Raw genomic sequence first — 11,237 nt, forward strand, 5'->3', positions numbered from 1 at the left:
TCTTTTAAAATGCTTATTGTTAAAAATTGGAACCAATTTTCCCTTCTTTGTTTATCAGTTCCACTGTCTTGTTTTATATGTAAATGAAGGCCTTTTCTAGCACCTCCTTCACATACTAATCTTGGGCAGCAACTATTCAGAACCCAGGGCTTGGAGACTGATACTTCAACATAATCTTTAGATGAAATTGTTAATATCCCCTCCACCCTTCTCTTTCTACACATCAGTACCCACCCTGCAGATCTCCTTTCACCTTTTCTTTTACATTCCATGTACAGCTCAAACATTAAATTTAGTTAGTCCCAGCATTAAGTCTTAGTTATTGTGTAAGTAAACTGGAGAAAATTACAGCTCTTTCTTATTTCAGAAGAAAAATAAAGCATATTATTACCAGCCTTATGGGTATTATGAGCAATCAACAAATATTTTGCATGGGAACAGGTTTCTATTCCCAGAAAACAACAAAAAAAAAATCGAAAAAAAATGGAATGGAAAGAACTACATAAAACTCTTAATTATTGTCTCTTATGAAATTGCCTCTTTGAAATTACAACCTGGAAGGGCAGGTAAGAAACTTTATAGGTTTCCAGAGGCCTCTGGTCGGAGGCAGCTGAAAATTTGGAGTAGCCAGACAGCCCCTGTTATTTCCCAGACCTGAAAGAGGTTGTGGCAAAGAGCAAACATGCTTCCAGTATGTAAAACCTCTGCAATTCCATGAGTTGGGTTCCTGGAGCAGACAGGGTCTTTTCCTTCCAGTTTCCATAGTAGTATAAGGCTAAGGAAGCTAAGCTGACTGCCCTGCCTCCTCATCTTCATGACCACTGTCCTTCCCCAGCTTACACTGTACTTTGTTAGGCTCAAAAGTGCCCTCTTTGTCTCCTTCTCCCTGTGGAGAGTGGCAGTGGGACGAGAGCCTTGACAGGTCAGGCCACATCTGCCCTGGACAAAGTATCTATGGTGTAAGGATAACACTAAACACTGTGGCACAGATATGGCAAACAAATTTTGTCAAATGAATTAGTGATGAAAGAACACATTCCATCCAGTCCCGAAGAGGAACTTAGATTTGTTTCACTTCAGCCCTAGACGTCTGGGTGAGAACAGGCCCTAACTTGGGTTAAAGCCCAATCCTTACTCCATGCTAATTGCAAATTATCTCAGAACATCACTAAGTAGCTCAGCATGAAGGACTCCCAATAAAAACAGCTGCAGGCACCTATATGTAATGTGGGAATGTAAAGGTTGTATGAGGATACAATACATGAAAGTTAAGACCTCTAATAATTCTACCTTGCAGTAGTTAAAGGAAACTGGAATACTTAGGAATAAACGATACCAGATAACTCACTAAATGTCAGATCCAATGGCAGCCTCTAAGAATAATGCCAATAATTATCACAAGGTAGCAAGAACTTATATTGATTTCTTCCTATGTATCAAGCACTATGCTTGATGCTTTACATATGACATCACTATTAATCCACATGCTAATATTATGCAGTAGGTATTATTTTTGCAATTTTATGAGAATGACACGTTACCTACTGCACTAGTGAGGCACCTTATTTTTATAATTTTAAAAGAGGAAAACCCATTCAGAGAAGAAATATTCTCTTGACCATACTGCTAGTAAAGTGTGGATTTGAGATTCTAACGTAGATACAATACACCATTCACTCATTCAGTCACCAAATATTTACTGAGCTCCTCTAAGTGCCCGGAACTGATCTAGAAGCTGGGGAAGAGCAGTGAACCCAACAAAGGAGTCATGGAGCCTCCATTCGAAAGTTTCACCTCTTTTATGTCAGCTATGCCCTTTGAACTCAGTGAAAGAAAGAAGCTCCACATGGCTGTAGAAATGAGCAGAAACTAAGTCCTTGGTGTGTCCTGAGACTATTTTTCCCATGAGCCCGCAGGAGACATGCACTCAGAAACCCCTTTTCCTAGCAATCCTGAGGCAGGCATTGTTTGGTATTTTCTAGCTGCTAGCAAATAGTTCGGACATTCAACTGTTTTCTTTCTTAGAACCTTGCTACTTCTCATATCAAATTCCCTATATAGTATAGCAATTCCCTCTGATTTAAGCCCTAACTTTTGCAATTATTTTTTGCTAGTATTACTATCATTTTTCCAAGTTGAAGATCAGTTTTCATGTCAAATGACTCCTGAGAGTAACTGTTAAGCAAAATTTCAGAGTGTTTTCAGCCATTCTTGAAGGATACACACTAACAAGAGACAACTTTGACTTAACTAAGCTGCAAATTGACTCCTAAAATATTTTTGGTTTTGATTATTTTGCTCTCACATATGAATAAAAGATCTTCGGTATGAGGTTCAACTTGATTTATCAGTGTTACTCATTTTTATGTAACAATTCCTGAGGGTAAAAATTCTCACTTGGGCCCTCCCTGGTGGTGCAGCAGGTTAAAGAACAGCACTAAGAAGCTAAAGCCACTTTCGCATGAGTTCCATCCCTGCCTGCCCCGCAGGTGATCCACATGGCATGGCAGACCTCTCCTGACCTGCCAACTGCTCCCCTCAGCAGTGTACTTCTTCGATCTGCCAGTTCTGCTCCCCACTCTGTCTACGGTGAATCTTCTCACCGCCCCTGCATCTCTTACCTGTACCCCAGTTCTGTATGCAGAAATAAATCTTTTTTTAAAAAAATCTCAATTATATCTTTCTTTTCTAAGAAATCTAGTATCTGAAGCCTGAAAATTTTGGTTGTTTTCTTCCTTTTACTTCACAAACGGTTATGCATTTACCATATTAGAGTTACCAAGTGCCAGGACACAAATACAAAGTGGACATAAATGCTCTTGCTCTCAATGAGTTCATGATTTCAGGTGTGTTTAAGAGGAGCTTGGTGGTACACTGGTTTGGTTAAACAATGGTTTGAAGAGTCACTGGCATAAAAAGTGTGGAATAGACCTCATACACGGGAAAGGGTATGGACAGGGCTTGTTCTCCTTGCTGTGTGCTCAAGGTCCACTACATTTTGGTTCTATTTCACTGTCAAAGACAGTTAATATTGTGTAGCATAAAGGACATGGTCTCTGAAGCCAGACTCCCTGGACTTTGAATCCTGACTTGCCATTTTACATAAATTACATAATTGTTTTATCATTTGTACTTTCACCTGAAAAAGTGGGGATAATATACTCTCCAAATATGAGTATTATGAATATTAAATGGGAAAACTTGAGTAAAATATTTGAAAACATAGTGCCTGAAACAGTGAGTTCCATGTATTGGCTAATCAAGGTAAATTTTCTTCTCCTCTGTTATCCCACAAGGGTTCTTTGGGTTTTGTTCACATTAAACGTTTTGATAAATCTCCAAAGTACTGCATGTTGTTGGATATATATAAACTAGTTATCATCATCATCATTTTTAATATTTTATTACTGTATAATATTCCAATGAATGGAAATGCAAAAGCTTATCTACTTGCCTATTTGCCAGGTGCTGCTATATATTTGAGGAGCAGTGTTAGATCTGGGTAGAATTCTGGGACTTGGGGTGAGTAACTTGATCTCTGAAAGTCTCAGTTAAGTCACTTGTAAAATAGAGATGGCACCTTCACAAAAGCTGTGGTGAGCCCTGAATACATGAAGTGTATTCAGAGCTTAGCATAAAGAAGAACTGGAGGAGAAAGAAAAGTAGTATCATCTTAGCAGTGGCTGCCATTATTAGAAAACTGAACTACAATGCTGTCAGCCTCCACCCTCCCATTCTGTTATGTTATATAGATACTTCCCACCAATCCCATAGCCATAACAGGGTTCCCTCAACTAGAGTTTCCTATAATCCTTGCTGACAATTTTCTCCCTTTTAAATTTACTCCTTTTTAAAAAATATTATTTTATTATAATTTATCTATTTTTGAACACAAGAACTGGCAAATCTCGAAGCACTGAGACTTAACCCCTGTGCCACCAGGGAGGCCCCTGAATAATCTTACTTTAGGAAAGCTGTCCAGCTAAAAGTCAGAGAGAATGGGATACTAAGTCTCTGGTTCTTCTGGTCAAAACTCTATTTGTCAAGAATCACACTTACTTTAAGAGACATTTTGACTCTCCAACTTCATAAGCAGATACAGCATCTCCCTTTGTGAACCCTCACATAGCTATATCTACTTTTCTCCTTTACACATTCAACCAGACATCACAGTTACTAAGCACCTGACATATCCACTCCAACATGTCTACATTTTTAAGGAAAAAAGGACTGCATTTTACTCAGAAGTCATTTCATTCTAATAAAAACCCAAGCTTTTTATCTGTAGTGATTCTTCCAGGTCTTTGCTACTAAGCTGCCTGTGCTACTCCTCTCCTTTTCAAAATAGATGTTCTATTTTACTGGGGAAATTGGTAAAAGCTGTCATCATATATAAATACTTTCAGCCTCCAGCTGATGAATGTTTTCCTATGTTTGGTTTCCAAGGAAGCAATGAACCAACTTTTGGGCAAAGCAGACCCCTGTACACATACACTTACATCTTTACTTATGCTCTGACCCATATTAGTCAGCAAAGCCTCACTGTTAACAAACTAAACTGCTTGGATTTGAACTTCTGGGTCTGCCATTTACTAAGCCTATTTATACATCTATCTGTACCTTGGTTTTCTTTGTTATAAACTAAGAACAATAATAATAGCTTGCTTGAATAAAGATTAAATGAGTTTGCTTGTGAAAGTACTTATTAAATAAAGAAGTTAACATGCAATATATTCTCTGGAAAGACTAAATATTACTAATTACCTTTCACTACCTTGTCTTGTTTGTTCAATGACCTCCTTTCGTACCTTTCCTCAATCTTACAAACAAGTCTTTTTCATCCTAAAAAAAGTATCCTTTCCTTAGCCCTGCATTTTCCTTAATCTTTCACCTTCACGGGCTTTTTTGATTGGATATCAAACTTCTGAGAGACCAGCTCACATTTGCTGCCTTTATAACCTCACTTTCTATTCCTTCTCTTACTTCTTGCTGACAATAAGATTCAGACCCAACATTTCACCGACTGCTCTGACAGATCACCAGTGACTTCTCTGATGTTCATCCTGTTTGATGTCTCTGAAATTTAACACTCTTCCTTTTGAAGAAATCATTTCTATCTCCACAGTTTCATTTAGTTTATGCTCATGGTTCTCTATTTCTCTAACATCTCCATATAACTCTTTCACCAGTCCCTACTCACTCCCTAAATGTTAGTATTAATGAACATCCTCTACTTCACCTCTTCTCTTCTCATAGGGTATGTGGACAAATCAATATGTTTAGCTCTGACCTCACTGAATATGAGATTCATGAGTCAACTGTTTCCTAGGAGTCTCTGCCCAGAAAAACCGCATGTACCTCTAAACCAACCAGATGTCTTCTGTATCTCAGACCATTCTAAAGACAACCAGTCACCCAAATGACATATATCAAGGCCATCATTTATTTATTACTCACATATCCAATCAGTTATTCAAATTATATTCTATCTCACTTACTCATAATGAGCTAGTTCTCTTCTTCATATTCCCCACCCCCCTACAAATCAGGACTCTCATCAACTCTCCATCTTGAAGACTTTCCCTATCAAATCTCAAATCTCTGGCTTCTTTCTATAAATAATACAGCCTGCACATAGTTCCCAAAAGCATGATCATTATGAAACAAAAAACTGTTTTCCTCCCTTTCTTAATATAGCTGCATTATCTTGCCATCTCCTGCAATACATAAAGCATACCTTTTTTTTTTAAGGTTTAACAATTTTTTAAAATTTTATAACGGTTTATTTTTACATCATTTTGTACATTTTTTTTTCCATCTCAATTGTAATCCCCGCGGGTTTCCCATCACCAAGTCACCCATGTGCCATCACCATAATCCCGTGCACTTCCCCCCCCACCCCTATTACACCCCCGCAAAATGTCTCTGGTACATGGTTGTTCATTATTTTTGTTATTTTCTCGCCTGGTCCATTATACTAAAGCATACCTTTTAAAGCCATATTTAACAAAATCTCACTGAGTATTCTAAGATCTAGCTAATTTAGACTACTATTGTTCCCAGACTCACCAAGGCCTTTCTTCATAGTTCATTGCTTTTAATTCACAGTCTGACTCAGGTCTTTCTCCTTGTAACACATTCATTGCAATAGGCCAGTTAACACCTAAAATGTGTCACCAATCTATGATCCAGTGGTATTTCTCTTTTTGTATTATCTACTTCAAAAGGCTGACTCTCCAGAGACCCATGGAAACCTAAAATTACACTTAACTTCTCCTTTGTAAATGTAGTTAATAGATATTGAATATATTATTTGCCATACATCATAAACAATTATAGTATCATCATAACATCAAGCATACCATCCTACATGAAGCATACCATCCTACATGACAGACACTATTTTGGTGAGTAGATAGATAGAATGTATAAATATATAATATGCAAAATTAAATAATATAATAAAAGATGTACCTCAAATGCTTATGGTGAGGACTAAATGTTCTAAATATATTCTTGAACAACTTAGAACATTTTATCCTCCTACAATCATTTGAAATTCATCTATTACATTATGTTAGGTCTTGGTTTAGAGAGGATTAGTAACTTGCCAAGATCACACAGCTCACAAAAGCTGGAAAGATTTTAAAGCCAATCAGTATAGCACCATAGTGCATGAACTTAACAAGTACTCTCTTTTGCCTTTTATTCAAATAGCAGTAACAATAACATCCTTTAAGGTTTCCTATGTACAAAACACTGAATGTACATATATTTCTTCACTGAGTCCTCTATGAGGACTGAGTTTAATCAGCTAAACAAATGAATTTTGCTTAAAGAAATCCAGACAAAATTTCACTCAGGAAACCCCAAATGTGAATGTGAATGCTAATTCCAAGAACATACATTTACTCTTCTAAAAGCCTTATTTCAGAATTCCTTGAAATTTAGGTGTCACACATCATGTAACATAAACTTTCAGGTGCCTTTTCAGCATAAGAGTGAAGGTCTCTCTATTCTTTCAAGCATCTACCAATACAGTAAGCATGTGCCACATGCAAGGCACTAATTCAGAGAATGTTTCTTTTCTTAAGAAAAAAAAGTTTAGAAAAAGGAAAGATCATAAAAAATGGAGTACAATGAAGGTAGACTTAAAGTAAAACTAGGAAAATAGACTCTAGAGCCTGACAGATTTTGTTCAAAGGCAAGCTTTGCTATCTGGCATATTGAGTGACCTTAGGAAATTTATTTGAGCTAGTTTTGCCTCATTTTCTTTCTTAGTTCCTACATAGGATTTCTTTCACAATTTCAAGTTTTACTATACATAAGGATTTTGATCACTGTCTGGTGTCCGGTAACACTAAATAAAGAGAAGCTATAGTTAGCACTAGTAATAAGCAGTAGTAGTCATTGTTACTCTGTCATACATATAAGGGTACATTGGCATTGGAAAGGGGGATAAGAAGACAGTGGCTTATTTTATATTAGAGGAAGAAAAGGAATTCAGATAAACGTCTAGAAAAAAAGATATTCTAGATGAGATTTGGAGGATGACTAGGTATTCTCCAGGTAGACAAAAAGGAACATAAATAGAAAAGGTTAAATCAGGTAACAATATCTCCATGATCTTTATGATGCAAAATGTTAGAGCATATTATTTTGGAGACATGGAAGATAGGAACACAAGAGGGGTGGAGAAGTGATGGTCTCATTATGATTATAGATCTTTGGAAGCTATTATTTAAAACCATACTTATTACCATCCTGGGAATAATAACACCTTCCCCTGTGTTTTTATAGCATTAATTCTGTACAATTTTAAGATATTATCTTAGTAATCTTCACAACCTTGGAGGTCTGGCAAATTATAATTATTGCCATTTTCCATATGGGAAAGTAGAAGTACAAGGAGAGGAGGGCGGAAATCTAGGTTTGCTCAAAGAGTCATTTGGTGGATCTAGATATGTAACTAATTCACAGCCCACTGTAGTACCTAAAATCATGAGATCACATTAACTCCACACACTCTCCATGTCTTGGAAAAATAAGGCAAAATGTTATAACTGAAAGAGCTGAAATAGTGTAGAGTTAAAAGACAATCAGAACTAGTGACGTTATACAGAAACATTTGGGTAAGCTATTAGGACAGGTCTGTGATCGGGGCTAAGAAGGATGTGATGCGTTAAGTTGGTAAATTTGCCAGAAGGAAACTTTTCTTTAGATTTGAGATTGAGGTCCTTCCTGGTGGTGCAGCGGGTTAAAGCACAGCACTGCGAAGCTGGCTGCCGCACTTTGGTAAAAGTTTGATCCCTGCCCGGGGAAGTGATATGACACAGAAGACCTCTTCTGTCTTGCCCGCGGCTCCAGTATACTTTGTCAGTCTCCCCGTTCTGGTCCCCACTCTGTCTCTGGTGAATCCTCTCACCACCCTTGCACCTCTAGCCTCTACTTCAGTTCTACATGCATAAATAAATAAATCTTAAAAAAAAAAAAGAATAATGCAGCTCAATACATACCTGCAAATGAAACATTAAAAAAAAAAAGATTTGAGATTGATTTGTGACTTGCATGTCAACTATGTATACATGCATGCAGTAATTTTTTTTAAACAAATGAATACTGTGTTTGCTAGAGTTGCCATAACAAAATACCATAGACTCCTGGATTATACAATAGAAATTAGTTTTCTCAGTTCATGAAGCTGGAAGTACAACATCAAGGTGCTGATCGGGTAGTATTCTTCTAAGGTCTCTTTCTTATGGTTTATAGACAAACCTCCTCTTGCTCCTTTACATAGTCTTTGCTCTGTGCTCACTTGCACTCTTGTCTGATAATTTTCTTATAAGGACATCAATTTTATTAAATTGTGGTCCCTCCCTAGTGGACTTTTGAACTTAGTCACCTCTTTAAAGATCTTACCTTCATATACAGTTATGTTTTGGAGTGCTAAGTGTTGAGACTTCAGCATATGAAAGGGGAGTGTGGGGCCCTTCCTGGTGGTGCAGCGGGCTCAAGCACAGCACTAAGAAACTTAAGCCACTTCCGCATGGTTTGATCCCCACCTGCCCAGAGGAGATCCACCTGGCGCAGCAGACCTCTCCTGACCCGCCTGCTGCTCCCCTCAACAGTGTACTTTGTCTATCTGCCTGTTCTGCTCCCCACTCTGTCTCTGGTAAATCCTCTCACCCTCCGCATCTCTGGCCTGTACCCCAGTTCTGTATGGATAAATAAATCTTAAAAAAAAAAAGTAGAGTGTGAAAAATTCAATCACAGTAATTGTATATATAACATACAGTGCCACAAGGATCAAGATATGGAATATTTCTTTTTCTGTCCTTCAATGCTAACTCCTTTTCAACTGTTTTGAAATTCATGTCTCTGATTATTTTTTAATGGAGTTTTCCCCCAACATAATGACTGTGAGATACATGGTATTATATATAGGGTATTTTACTTTATCTCATGTGTAACTATATTATACTTAAATTATATGTCAGTTGCTCTCAACTTCTGGCTATTTCTAATAAAGCTGCTGTAACCATTCTTGTGTATGTCCTCCACATTATGATAGACATAATCATTCCTCTGTTAGGGATATATACAAAAATGGAATTGCTGGGTTATCTATAGAGAGATGTATTATGCTGTGGAACAAGTTTCCAAAGTAGGTACGCCAACATATGCCCACACTAGCAATATAAGATCCAGTTGGTCCACATTTTCACCAATACTTAGCACTATCAGTCGTTTTTATTTCAGTCATTCCTGTGGGGATGTACGAATGCGTCCCTGGAGTTTTAATTTGTATTTTCCTAGTGACAAATGATATTGACTTTCAATTACTTAACATCCTCTTTTGCTCATCTTTTTTCCATTTTTAAATTGGTTGACTCTTTAAAATTTTTTTTTGTAGTTCTTATGTAGTCTAGATACAGATTATTTTTCAGATTTGTATTGCATATATCATCTCTTGGTGTTTGAGTTGTGTTTTTTCTTTTTCTTTCAATCATGACTTTTATGAACAGAAAGTGATAACTATAAAATAATATATCAATCTTCCCTTCTTCCCTTTTATGGTTTATGTTGATGTTTCATTAAAAAAAAACTTTCTTTCTCTAATGTCGTAAGAATATTCACCTCTAATTTATCCAGAAATTTGATAATTTTGCTATATGAAAGACTATACTTCATTTGTAACTTTTCTTTATGTCTATCTAATTAACATGACAACAATTTGCTTCCTAGGAAATTACATGGTAGCTATGTAACAAATTAGGTGATATTATCTCTGTGGATCTTCTAGACTCTCTACCTAAGTCATCTATTTCTTTATATTAACTTGGGATAACACCAAACTATTTTAAATATTGAAACTTTATAGTAAAATTTTACATAAAATTTCTATCATATCTGTTTCTCTTCAAAATTGCCTCAGTTCTTCTAGGTTCTCAAATTCCAAATAAATTTTAGAAACACTTGTCACTTTTCACATTTGTGGGTGTTGAGTAGGATTACATTAATTCAACTTGGAAGTAACTGGCATTTTAAAATATTGAGCTTCTCAATCAATAAACAGGTTGTTTAAATTAAAATGGCATTTTAATCATCAATAATAGCAACTTTTTTATTTTCTAGTCATCTGGAACAAATATATAGATATATAAATATATAGATAACTACAATTATTTTTCTATCACAATCTGCATGTGCTTACAAAATTAATTTGTTGTTATGTATTTATATATGCTTTATATTCTTTATATGAATAATCATTTTATATATGAAAAATGATAATGATTCTTCTATTCCAAGCTTTATAGCTTTTATTTCATTTTCTTGCCTATTGCAATGGTTAATTCACCCAGTACAATGTAGAATTTAAAACTCAGCACTATCATGAATATATTTTTTGGAAATGATAGTGCAATTAGACAAGATAATAAAAAGACATGCAAAGAAGAAACAAACTCACAATCATTTATAATTGATGCAATTATAAATTTAAAAATACAAATAAGTATAAATTATTTCAAATAACAAAAGAATTCATTACTATGGCTAATCACAAATTTAACATAAAAGTCCATTACTTTAGAATAATCACTATCTGTCAAAGTAGAAGAGAGGGAAATATCTTCCACTTACTATCAAAAGTTGAATTTTGGGGGCCCTCCCTGTGGCGCAGCGGGTTAAAGCACATTAAGAAGCTAAAGCCACTTCCGCATGAGTTCGATTCC

This window comes from Condylura cristata, unplaced genomic scaffold (assembly GCF_000260355.1).
Source record: "Condylura cristata isolate star-nosed mole 26May11 unplaced genomic scaffold, ConCri1.0 scaffold00008, whole genome shotgun sequence".
NCBI lineage: Eukaryota > Metazoa > Chordata > Mammalia > Eulipotyphla > Talpidae > Condylura > Condylura cristata.